Below are 13,575 nucleotides of genomic sequence, written 5' to 3'. Positions count from 1 at the left end.
TGTGTAGAAAGTAATCTGATCAGATAAACTGTTATCCACTTGCTTTTAAAGGTATCTGAGCTATTCATTTATTAAAAGAACAGAACTTCCCACTTAAAAAAAAAAGGCCCTAAAAAATAAATAAAACTAAAATTTAAATTTAAAAAAAGCCTAGAAGCGGGGCACCTGGGTGGCTCAGTCATTAAGCGTCTGACTTCGGCTCAGGTCATGGTCCCAGGGTCCTGGGATCAAGCCCTGCATCCCGCTCCCTGCTCGGCAGGAAGCCTGCTTCTCCCTCTCCCACTACTCCTCTGCTTGTGTTCCCTCTCTCACTGTCTCTCTCTCTGTCAATAAATAAAATCTTTAAAAAAATAAAAAATTAAAATTAAAAAAGCCTAGAAACCTATCAATAAGGTTAACAGTGACAGCATATTAAAAATATTTTATCTCCTGGGGCGCCTGGCTGGCTCAGACAAACATGCAACTCTTTTTTTTTTTTTTTAAGATTTTATTTACTTACCTGACAGAGACAGACACAACAAGAGAGGGAACACAAGCAAGGGGAGTGGGAGAGGGAGAAGCAGGCTTCCCGCGGAGCAGGGAGCCCGATGTGGGGCTCCATCCCAGGATCCTGAGATCATGACCTGAGCCGAAGGCAGACGCTTAACAACTGAGCCACCCAGGCGCCCCGAACATGCAACTCTTGATCAGGGTTGTGAATTCAAGCCCCATGATGGGTGTAAAAATTACTTAAAATCTTAAAAAAATGGGGCACCTGGGTGGCTCAGTTGGTTAAGCAACTGCCTTCGGCTCAGGTCATGATCCTGGAGTCCCGGGGTCGAGTCCCACATCAGGCTTCCTGCTCGGCAGGGAGTCTGCTTCTCCCTCTGACCCTCTTCCCTCTCGTGCTATCTCTCATTCTCTCTCTCTCAAATAAATAAAATCTTTAAAAAAAAAATCTTAAAAAAAATTTTTATCTCCTTCTTTGTGCTTATCCATGTTTTTCAAATCTTCAAATCTGAATTATAAAGCTGCTTTTATAACCCAAACACAAAACTCAGTATTTTTAAATTCCTATTCAATATGCACACATTTGTCTTATATGTTCTATACTTTTCTCCCCCACCCGTGGGTAGAAACGTCTAGGAAAACCTACACACAGCAAAACTATGAAAGCATGCCTCTGTCACACTTGCAAAGGATATATGACATCCTACCTTTTCAAATTACATATTTGCTTTATAGACATGAAAGAATAAAATATTTGAATGCAAGTACTGGCAGGGCTTGCTACATAGAGCTTTCATCACATTGAACAAATAGCCAAATCAGTACCTTAATGAAACTAAAAGTGTTAAAAGATAGGTGAAAATGCAGAGCTTGAAAATTAAGTCAAAATGTTGAAAACTGATGCAAGACTACATATACCCTGAGAATATAATTATGTGTTTAAAGAAATGCAAAGTCCTTGATTTATACCACAGTACTTTGCACTTAATGATACACCGCTTGTTAAGGTTAAATTCTTTTTTAATGTTCTGTTTCAGTTCTTCCACTAAACTGTCAGGGATTCATGTGCAGGGAACCATGTCTTTTATTTCTTTTGTGTGTCCCCCACAGCACCTCATACAGTGCCCATATATGGTAGGTGCTCAATACATGCTTACAATTGATAATTAACCCTACTTTGAGCTCACAGACTGAAACCCTCACACCTACTATTCACAGCATTAAGCCTCCCTCTACCCAACAGTTTAAAGGACACTCCTGGGGCGAGTACTGCTGACTCTACTGGATTTATTACATTAGGTTTCTTCTCCAGCAAAGAGTTCAAAGTACACATCTAATGTTAAAATAGAATTCCCGACTACTGAGAAGGTGGGTGGAAAAGTAGGCAAGTGAAGAACAATCTATTATAATAGCTTGCCTCCAAAGAAATGACCATTATTCAGTCCTAGAGATTAAAACATTCCTCAAATGTCTCTGAACTAAGACCCCTCACTGACATCATTTCATTAAACTTTGTACTAGCTAAATTCTATCACAATGTATATCATTAAAACCAAAAATTCACCATTAAAAAGGTCCTAAAAATCTCAGCTACCAGTCCATATGATTGTGTAAGATCTAGCTGTAATTATTTACTCTGCCAAAATGCCAAAATAAAACTTCTAAACTTTTTCAAAGCATTATGATTGAACATCTACCACATGCTAAGCACTGGAGAAACAAATGAATAAGAAAACCAGTCAAGGGCGCCTGGGTGGCTCAGTCGTTAAGCATCTGCCCTCAGCTCAGGTCAGGATCCCAGGGTCCTGGAATCGAGTCCCACATCGGGCTCCCTGCTCAGCAGGAAGCCTGCTTCTCCCTCTCCCCCTCCCTCTGCTTGTGTTCCCTCTCTTGCTGTGTCTGTCTCTGTCAAATTAATAAATAAAAAAAATCTTTAAAAAAAAAGAAAAAGAAAACCAGTCAAAATATCAACTGATTTTGTATTCTGCTATAAATTAAAGTACTACCAACAGAGCCGAAGAAGTACCATGCAGTGAGGAACCAACTTCTACCCGTGGAAATTTGGGGAAATTACTACCAAATCTAAGCTGGACATTGAAGACTTGAGTAGGAGTTGGAGGCAAAGAGCAAGAAAAAGGGGAGAAAGAATATTCCTGGCAAATGCAGAGCTATACACAAACAGCACACTGGGCATGGCAGACAGAGGAGAAAGAGGTAGGATAGAGTTAGACAATGATGGGTCTGGTATGAAAGCTATGAGAGTTGGAATTTATGCCCCCAGGTAATGGACACAAAGTGGAAATCTTGAGGAAATCTTGACAAAAACCTGAAGAATCAGTTCACGTAACAGAAAGAGTCTAGGTCATATTAAAATCATCTCAAAGGCATGATTTCATATTACACCATATAGACACAGCTCTGTAAATACTGTGCTGATGCAGATACAAAAGAAATCTAAGTGTAACCTATTCCTCTGTCCATGCTTTCAACTGAGTCTCAGGGCTCAGTCACTGGCCCTCTCCCTCTTTACTTCCTGCATGACCTTACCCGACCCATGGTTTTAAAACACTACGTATTGCGTGGGGAGATGGGTTAGCCTGGTGATGGGTATTTAAGAGGGCATGTACTGAATGGAGCACTGGGTGTTACACGCAAACAATGAATCATGGAACACTACATCAAAAACTAATGATGCAATGTATGGTGATTAACATAACAATAAAATAAAAAATAAATAAATAAGTATACGTGCATTATATATGTATGAATTCATATAAATTATATATGAATTATGTATGTAAACCTAGGGGTGTGTGTGTGTGTATACAAAGCTTCAAACTAATGAAGCTAATCACTATAAAGGAGGAATTTGTAAAATGTTTCTGTTTAAGAACTGCTGATTGGGGCACCTGGGTGGCTCAGTCATTAAGTGTCTGCCTGCGGCTCAGGTCATGATCCCAGGGTCCCAGGATGGAGCCCTACATTGGGCTCCCTGCTCAGCGGGAGGCCTGCTTCTCCCTCTGCCCCTCCCCCTGCTTGTATTTCCTCTCTCGCTGTGTCTCTCTCTCTGTCAAATAAATAAATAAAATCTTTTTTAAAAAAAATTGATTAAACTGGATTGACCTTTTGACTCATTTTGAAATGCTCAAATAGTTAATTCTTTTGACTTCATGGAGTGATGAAATAATTGTTTTATTTTACTATATTAAATAATCTTAAAATGTTCTAAAAATAAATAAAATAAAACACTACGTATTGATGATATCCCAAATGTATATTATACTCACAGCTCTAACCTTTTCTCTGAGCTCCAGACTTAAACAGTCAACTGCTAACTCAATGGTTATTCCTAGATATTTAGTGATATCTCAAACTCAACATTATCCAATGAAACTCTTCATTTTAGGGGCACCTGGGGGACTCAGTTGGTTAAGCATTTGACTCTTGATTTCGGCTCAGGTGATGACCTCAGGGTCATTGAGATCAAGCCTGCTTAAGATGCTCTCTCTTAAAAAAAAAAGAAAAAAGAAAGATGCTCTCTTCCCTCTCCCCCAAGCGCCCCCCCACACACACTCAGTGGGGAGTCTGTTTGAGAATCCCTCCCTCTGCCCCTCCCTTCCCACTCTCTCTCTCTCTCTAAAAATAAGTAAATAAATCTTTAAAAATAAATAAAAATAAAACTCTTCATTTTAAATCCCAAACTACCTATTCCAGTTTTCATCTCTGTACGTGGCACCAGTTGCTCTAGCTAAAAACCTTATTATCATCTTTGATTCCCTTTTTCTCTCACCTCCAACTAAGCTATCAGCAAACTCTATTGGTTCTACCTTCAAAATATACCCTGAATCAGATCCTTTCTCACTGCCTCCATCACTGCCTCCCTGATCCAAGCTGCCATACTTCTTTTTATCATTCCAGTGACTTCCTAAATGGTCTCCTACAGCCCCTCTTGTCTCTACAGCAAAGTGATCTTTTTAAAACATAAATTTAAAAAATAAATTAAAAAATAAAACATAAATTTGACTATCATTTTTCTTCATAAAACTGTCCAATGAATCCCATCACACTTAGAATGAAATCCAAAGCCCTTCCGGTCTACCAGACTCTATACCATCTGAGACCACCAACTACCCAGTATCATTTCCTAACACTTCCAGTTATTACCCCAGCAATCTCCAAACTATAGCACACCAGCCTTTTTACACTTCCTTGAAAATTGCAAACTGATTTTCACCCCAGAGACTTTGCATTAGCACTCTCTGTCACCACTTGAAATGCACCTTGTTGGCCTGGCACGCTCCTTATCATTCAGGTCTCTTTATGCTCAAGAGTTACCTCAGAGAAACCTTACCTGACAACCTACCTAAAAGAACCACCAAACCCACCACACCACTCACTATCCTCTCATACTATTTTCTTCACAGCCCTTAGACAATACCTGAAATCATATTATTTATTAGTTTATTGTCTATTTACTAGAGTATAAATTCCATGAGAGCAGGGACTTTGTTTTAATCACTGCTCAATCCCGAGCCCTGGTATAATACCTAGCATTCAATAGGGCTCATTAATTATTTGTTTTTGAATGAACAAATTTACCTAATTGGCCTAATCTACCTTATTTATATTTTTATCCTGTTGTGCGTAACTGAATTTGCTTCCCTACTTTTGGATTTATATCTAATTCATGATTACCAGGCTTTTCTTCCTAGAACAGAGAACTAAGCAGTTTAAAGACTGTTAAAACAAGCTATACTATACTAATGCCTTTAATTCCTTTCTACAATTAGCCTTGTCAGCAACTTGTCCAGTTGTTTTTCTTTGACTATAACGTCCACTATCCTTTCTATATTATCAGAATTTTCAATGTACTGCTTATCATAAATGCTATTGATAAAGATGGACAGACATGCCAAGAAAATTGTAACCAATATTTTTTATATTGCTTGTAACACAAGTTTGGGTTGTTTGTTTTTTTTTAAGATTTTATTTATTTATTTATCAGGGAGAAAGAACAGAAGCAGAGGGAGCGGGGGAGCAGCAGGCAGAGGGAGAAGCAGGCTCCCCACTGAGCAAGGAGCCCGATGCAGGGCTCGATCCTAAGACCCAGGGATCATGACCCGAGCCGAAGGCAGACACTTAACCAACTGAGCCACCCAGGCATCCCTGGGTTCGTTTTTTAAGTAAAGAAAAAATAAAAAGTACAGAAAAAGAAAACCATAGAAAAGTAAACATTTAAAAAACAAATTCAGGGCACCTGGGTGGCTCAGTTGGTTAAATGACTGCCTTCGGCTCAGGTCACGATCCTGGAGTCCCTGGATCAAGTCCCGCATCGGGCTCCCTGCTCGGCAGGGAGTCTGGGAGTCTGCTTCTCCCTCTGACCCTCCCCCTTCTCATGTGCTCTCTCTCTCATTCTCTCTCTCAAATAAACAAAATCTTTAAAAAAAATAAAAATAAAAAACAAATTCACAGGCAGGTCATGAAGGTCAACACCAAGAGCAACAAGTCATGTTGATAGTATATACTCTAACCCCAGTCCACTAATGAGAAAAATATTAAATCTCAACTGAGGGACGTTACAAAATACTGACCAGTACTCCTCAAAACTGTCAAGGTTATCAAAAATAAAGTCTGAGCTCTCTTTTGTCAGGTGCATGGCACTGGCAGGATGAGCAAACGCTGCAGTCTTCGTACTGCAAGAAGTTCTGTAGCCACCGACTAAGATTGGAAGTGACATGATAAACAGTACAAGAAAGCTCATTTAGGCACAGCCCTTAAGGCCAACCCTTTGGGAGGCACTTCCCAGGCAAAGGAAACTGCTGGAAAAAGTAGGGGTTGAAGCCAAACAGCCAAATTTTGCCATCAGGAAGTATGTCAGGGTCCAGTTGATCAAGAATAGCAAAAAAAAAAAATCAGTCTTTGTACCCAATGAGGGTTGTTTGAATTTTATTCAGGAAAATGATGAGGCTCTAGTTGTTGGATTTGGTTGTAAAGGTCATGCTGTCAGTGACATTCCTGGAGTTCACTTTAAGGTTGTCAAAGTAGCCAGTGTCTCTCTTTTGGCCTTACACAAAGGCAAGAAGGAAAGACCAAGACCATAAGTTTTGATGGTGAAAACCTGACATAATAAATTTTCATATGCCAAAAAAGTCTGAGAAACTATTATAACCAAGAAGTTCCCAAAGGGACATAATTACCAAAAGTATTGTGGCTGCGTAATAGACAGTTCTGAAAGGCAACAGCTTCATATGAACTCTCTGGAGATGCCTTGGAAGATCAAGCAATCAGCTTTGTTTGCAATGAAGCTATGGCCATCTTGATAATACATCCCTTATTTGTTTTCACTTTTTCCCTACCTCACTGCCTTTTCCTCCCTCACACCTTCTTCCCTGGAATTTCACCCTTTAATAGAGCATTAGTGTAACAGCATTATCTACAATAGCCAAATCATGGAAACAGCCCAAGGATCCATCAACTGATAAATGGATAAAGAAGATGGGATATCAGTCATAAAAAAAAGAATGAAATCTTGCCATTTGCAAGAGCATGGATGGAGCTAGAGAGTAGAATGCTAAGTGGAATAAGCCAGAGAAAGACAAATACCATATGATTTCACTCATATGTGGAATTTAAGAAACAAGTGAGGGGTGCCTGGCTGGCTCAGTCTGTGGAACATGCGACTCTTGATCTTGGGTTGAGTTTGAGCCTCACACTGGATATAGAGATTACTTAAGTAAATATTAAGGAAAAAAAGGAAACAAAACAAATGAGCAAAGGGGGTTGGGGCGGTGGGGGGAGATAGAGAAGCAGGCAAACCAAGAAACAAACTCCTAACTACAGAGAACAAGCTGATGGATACCAGGAGGGAGGTAGGCGAAGGGATGAGGACAAATTATGGGGATTAAGGAGTGCACTTGTGATGAGCTTCAGGTGATACATGGAAGTGTTGAATCATTACATTATACACCTGAAACAAATATTACACTGTATGTCAACTAAATGGTATTTCTTTTTAAGTTTTATTTTTAAGTAATCTCTACACCCAATGCAGGGCTCAAACTCACAACCCCAAGATCGAGAGTTGCATGTTCTGCCAAAAGAGCCAGCCAGGCACCCCAACTAACTGGAATTTAAATAAAAACTTAAAAAAAAATAAAAATAAAGCACTAGTACGTTAAAAAAAAAAAGTATTGTGGTATCCTGGATGGAATCCTGGAATTAAAAAAGGACATTAGGAGTGCCTGGGTGGCTCAGTTGGCTGGGCGTCTGCCTTCGGCTCAGGTCATGATCCCAGGGTCCTGGGATTGAGTCCCGCATCGGGCTCCCTGCTCGGCCGGGAGCCTGCTTCTCCCTCTGCCTGCTGCTACCCCTGCTTGTGCTCTCTATCAAATAAAAAAAAATCTTTAAAAATTTAAAAAAGACATTAGATAAAAACTAAAGAAATCTGATTATACTGTGGACTTTAGTTAATAATAATGTATCAGGGGCGCCTGGGTGGCTCAGTTGGTTAAGCGACTGCCTTCAGCTCAGGTCATGATCCTGGAGTCCCAGGATGGAGTCCTACATCGGGCTCCCTGCTCAGCAGGGAGTCTGCTTCTCCCTCTGACCCTCTTCCCTCTCGTGCTATCTCTCTTTCTCTCTCTCAAATAAATAAAATCTTTAAAAAATAATAATAATGTATCAGTATTTATTGGTTCATTCTTTATAATACATATACCATACTAACATAAGACGTTAATACAGAAAACTGGGTGTTGGGAACTCTATTATACCATCTTTGCAGTTTTTCTATAAATCTAAAACTGTTCTAAAAAATAATGCTTGTTTTTTAATAATGGAACACATCAAAAACTAATGATGTAATGTATGGTGATTAACATAACAATTTTAAAAAAAGAGTTAGGGACGCCTGGGTGGCTCAGTCGGTTAAGCGGCTGCCTTCGGCCCGGGTCATGATCCCAGGGTCCTGGGATCGAGTCCCACATCAGGCTCCTTGCTCAGCAGGGAGCCTGCTTCTCCCTCTCTCTCCCTCTGCTTGTGTTCTCTCTGTCAAATAAAATCTTTAAAAAAAAATACTTAAAAAAAAGCACAAATAAAAGCATCAGGGATGGGCAAAAAAAAAAAATAAATAATGCTTGTTTTTTAAATTCATCCAAAAACCCTACCACTCAAATAAAATCACCATTAGTTTACATTTAATGTATACCATTTTGGACTTTTATGTAAATTTTAGACTTTTAGACACATATACGTACAGTCCTACAAAAAATGCAATATTCCTACACATTTTACCTAACAAAATATATAAGCTTTCCAAGTAATTAGTAGAAATCTATATTATGTCTACTAACTACAAGGTATTAACATCGATGTAAGTACCATATTTAACCAACTGCCTATTTAACATTTAAGTTTTTCCAAGTTTTAACTATTATAAAAAAATACTACAAAAACAACTCTTTAATAAACATCTTTCCAAACTTACCAATTAGTGCCCTACAAAGAAAAGCTGCTGAATCAAGGGGCATACAGATTTTGAATGCTTTCAATACAGCCAAAATACCCTTCAAGAAGGATGTTCCCATATAAATATCCACTAACAGCAGTGTATGAGCATGCTAATTTCCTCACTCCTATGCCAATACAATATTAACACTTTATTATGTATATGCAAAAGTGCCAGACTGGGGAGTGGGGGGTTGCTTTGTGTTACCTGATTATAAGTAAAAAATAATGAATCTGTATCTTTATTGGTTATTTTTATTTCTCTATGTGATCTACCTATTCATATATCTTTAGCCCATCTACTAGATATTAAAGCAATTAAATTTTTAAGTCCAACACATGGTGCAAAATTTTTCTCCCACAATCTGCCTGGCATTGCTCATCACTGGATACCCTACACCTGAAAAACTGCCTGGCACATAGTAAGCACTCAATAAATATATTAAATACTGAGCGAATAAATGTCTTTAACTTTATAATGTTTTTGCCAATTACACGTTTTTTTATGCAGTAATTCAAACAATATCTGCCTTTATGGATTCTGCCTTTACAGTCATGCTTAGAACAGCTCATCCCATTTCAAGACTGGAAAAATGTTTACCCATTTTTTTTAAAGTGGTTATTTTCTGACTTGACATTTAAAAGATTTTATTTTTAAATAATCTCTATGCCCAATGCGGGGCTTTAATTTACAACCCCGAGTTCAAGAGTGGCAACCAAATGAGCGAGCCAGGTGCCTGCTGACTTCACATTTTATATTTAACTATTTAATTCACTTGGATTTTATTTTACTTACAGTTTAAGGTAGGATTCCATTTTATTATTATTTTTCAAACAGCCAATTGTTCCAACACAATTTTGAAATTCTCTCTCAACTAATGTGAAAAACCACCTGTATAATACTAAATACCTTTAAGTATTTCTAAATTTTTTATTCTGTACCACTGCTCTGTCTATTCCAAAGTTACTACTAATTGTTTTGATTATCATAGCTTTCTTTATATATTCACTAGTACAAGTTCCCCCCCCACACACACACTTTACTCTTTCAAAACTTTTCTTACTTTACAGATTCATTCTTCCAAATGATCTTTGGAATCATTCTGTCAAATTTGCAAAGGCATTATGGTTGGAATTACGTGAAATTATCAGCCGCGTGAGCAAGTTACTTAATCTATTTTCCTCTTTGGTAAAATGGAGATAAAAGTACTAACCTCATAAGTTTGTTAACTAAATGAATTAAGACATACAAAATACTAAGCTAGAAAGATTTTAACGTTATAATTGTTCAAAAGTGGTAACTATTGTTACAATGCTTACTCAAAAAATGTTTTCCAGATTGTGCTCCCACAAAATTCAAAGGCCCTTTAAGATACATCAAAGGGTAGCACACAAAACATAAGCAGTGATATGAAAAATACATAATAGATGCCTGCTTCATTTCACTAAAGCCCTATTCCTTGACAAAATGAAGGGCTGGAGCTGGGAGCAGAACACCATGAAAAACGTCAAAGGTCGGCGGCAAGGAAGCCTCAAAAATTTTACAAATATTGTCCCACCCAGTGGAGAGGACGACTTCTAGGTCCTTCTACTCACAGCCTTATGGAGCATCAGCAAATCTCTTCTAACTACTTGTTCCCCCAGCTCCACAGTTAATAGACAATACTACTTAACTCTTGACTTCTTTCCAGGATACACAGAGACTGGCCCTCTAAAAGCCAGAATACTTTTCAAACGACAGAGTGGATAGGCAGAATATAAATGCAATTGATAAATACGGACAGATATGCCCAGAATACTATAATTATCTCCAGGTTTTCCACATCACTGTAATGATAGGAGAGATACAGTGTGGATTTCTTTTTTCTTGTGGGGAGACGGGCCTGTCTCATTTCGTTCCTTATTAATTCTTGTTATCTGCATGACACTGGGATTAGGTAGAGGTCACATACCATAGGGAGGCCTTAAAAAAAATCTTACACAGAAATGAGAAAATGGAGGCCGGGAGTGGCAACAGGACTTGCTCATTACAGAAGTAGCCAAAGGCCTATACCCCAGGTCCTCTTAATTCCCAGACCACAGCTCATTCCACCACACCATAGAGCCTCTCGCCGACGACTGCCACGCTTCGAGGTGGGAGGAGCAAAAGCAGACGGATCACGCCGCAGCAAGGACACTAGAGAAAACCACAAGTCGGCGCAGTCGACGGCACGTGACTAGCCACGCCTCTCCCCTACCACCCTCCCCCTTCCCCGCGCCAGCAGCACGCGCTGCCAACCTCGTCATGTGACCTTCACGCGGCCCCACCGCTCCCCCTGCTAGGCGACTCTTTCCAGCAGCCATTTTGCCGAGAACTTGTCGTCCGTGCTCACAGCGGGGCAGGACGCTACGAAAACCCGTGGCCAGATTTTACAGGCCGCACACGCGCTTCGAAAGAGCGCTCAGACAGTGAGGGCTGGGCCGAACCTCACTGAACACGTCGCACCCCGGGGCGCCGGGGAAAGCTGTGGGTGCGCCTCAGCCTGCGATTGGCTGCGGCGTCCACGTGACGCCCCTGCCCCCCCCATTTTCCCCTTCCCCCCCAACAAAAACACCCAAACAGGCTCTTAACACCTCGCGCCAAGTACACGCCACTGGGCGCGTGGGGACGAACGGGGCGCGTGGCAACCAAGGCGCCTGCGCGTACCTGCCGGGGCCGACCGGAACGGGCCCACGCGCCGCTCCGCTCACGGGTCCCGGAATCCTCGCGCTGCCGGACCACCCGGCTAGTCATTGGCTGCCAGGTTTGGTCACGTGTTCATGTCAGGCCCGCCCCTAACCGCTAATCACCTGGCACCGTGCTCGAAGCGGCGCCGAAAGTCATTCGCACGCGGAAAGGGAGGGTAGTTAGAGAACCTCTTTTTTTGCCGCTTTGGGGTTACAGTCATAAAGGGAAACGAAAAAGCCGGGTCTCAAAACTAAGTAAGCTCACACCTACCGGTTTAACTTCGCGTGCCTCTCCAGGAGCCGGGAACCATCGCCCTTGGGCGCTCCCCGATGCACGCCGGGATACGTCTGGCGCCCCTCAGTGTGGTGCAGAGCATGCCGGGAAAAGCACCTCTCCCGATTTCCTGGCTCTCACCTCCGGGGTGTTCCTTTCATGTCCCCTTGAAAGCGGGTTCTTGGGCTGGGAGTGAGGCGGTTTGAGTAATTGTCGGAGTGTGACTGTATATAGCAGGCACTTTCAGTGCCCCTTTCCCCACTTGTTCATCTGTGTGGTCTTGGGGAAACCGCTTAACCTTTCTTCATGGAGTATGCATTTAGTAAGTGCCTGTTGAGTGCCTTTGTGAATATTGCAACAAGAGTATTTGCCTACTACGAAACTATCAGCCTTTCATGGTTAGTGGAAAAGAATGCTAATTTAAATACAACTTAACTACAAAATCCACTAGGAAGTGGAAATAATACTTGGAGTTTCTCTTAGGATAGGAGACCAAACTTTTCATGGTAACGTTACTGCTATTGTTGGTGAGAGTGGGGGTGAAAGAAGCAGGAGGCATTTTAAAGGGGCCAGAGATGTGGCCCTATTATATTTTCTGGTTCAACCCGCTCTAGCTATGGTATATTGGACCCGAGAAAAACACCATCTACTAACGGTGAGAAAAGGTGGTCTTAGATCAGAATGAGTTAATTTTGTAGTAGTCACAGACCAACCTCCAGGACAAACCCTGATTTTAATCCCATGAAGCCACCAGTTAGAACAATTCATACCTCTTTTGCTTTGAACTCCATTCCTCAGCTATTCTGATTTCAAAGCTATTTTTTCAGTTAACAAAGGGATGATTAAGCTTGGGGAATTTGACTAGTGCTGGTCAGACTCACAAGAGTGCCGATTTATAAACTAGAAATTAAATGTATTGGGGCGCCTGGGTGGCTCAGTCGTTAAGCGTCTGCCTTCCGCTCAGGTCATGATCCCAGGGTCCTGGGGTGGAGCCCCACATCAGGCTCCCTGCTCAGCGGGAAGCCTGCTTCTCCCTCTCCCACTCCCCCTGCTTGTGTTCCCTCTTTCACTGTCTCTGTGTGTGTCAAATAAATAAATAAAAATCTTTTTTAAAAAATTAATTCATAATGTTACTGAGCCAAAACACACAGTTTTGGGCAACTTTTCTGACTTTAAGATATTTGATAAGCCTAATTAATAATCAGAAAATTGTTTTCTGACTAGAAAAACAAAAGAAAGGGAATTAGTTGATTGCATTTTATAAAATTGTTAAGGGGCCTCTGGCTGGCTCAGTGGCTAAAGCATGTAACTCCTGATCTCACAGTTGTAGGTTGGAGCCCCATGTTGGGTGGAGAGATTACCTTTCTTAAAATCTGTTACAAAAATGAATAAAACCTTTAAATTATAAGCATAACTATGTTAAACTTGAAGTTCATAAAAACACTCCAATATACTTGATTACATTTAATCCTAACAACAACCATGAGAGCAAAGTACTATTCTAATATTACCATCTCCTAAAACAGTCTTGAATGGGAAACTGGAAAATGTGTTTTAACATGTTCTCCAAGTGATTGTGGTGCACAACTAGCTTTGGGGTC

The 13,575-nt window shown here is 40.7% G+C and overlaps 1 protein-coding gene across 2 annotated transcripts in view; it reads right to left on the bottom strand.

Annotated features, from left to right (window-relative positions):
- Positions 1-12,037, bottom strand: part of MGA (MAX dimerization protein MGA) — a 158,613-nt gene extending 146,576 nt beyond the window's left edge. The window contains exon 1 of one of the 2 annotated variants that reach the window (XM_027569298.2): positions 11,972-12,037. The gene's annotated coding sequence lies outside the window, so the exon portion shown is untranslated. Of the gene's footprint in view, positions 1-11,680; positions 11,778-11,971 lie in introns of those variants that run through there. The other variant, XM_027569297.2, reaches the window with a different exon arrangement.
- Positions 12,038-13,575: the final 1,538 nt, after the last annotated feature.

The sequence above is a fragment of the Zalophus californianus genome, chromosome 6 (assembly GCF_009762305.2).
Source record: "Zalophus californianus isolate mZalCal1 chromosome 6, mZalCal1.pri.v2, whole genome shotgun sequence".
NCBI classification, from domain to species: Eukaryota; Metazoa; Chordata; class Mammalia; order Carnivora; family Otariidae; genus Zalophus; species Zalophus californianus.
Note: the sequence above shows the minus strand (reverse complement) of the source record. Positions and strands in the feature narration are given on the sequence as shown.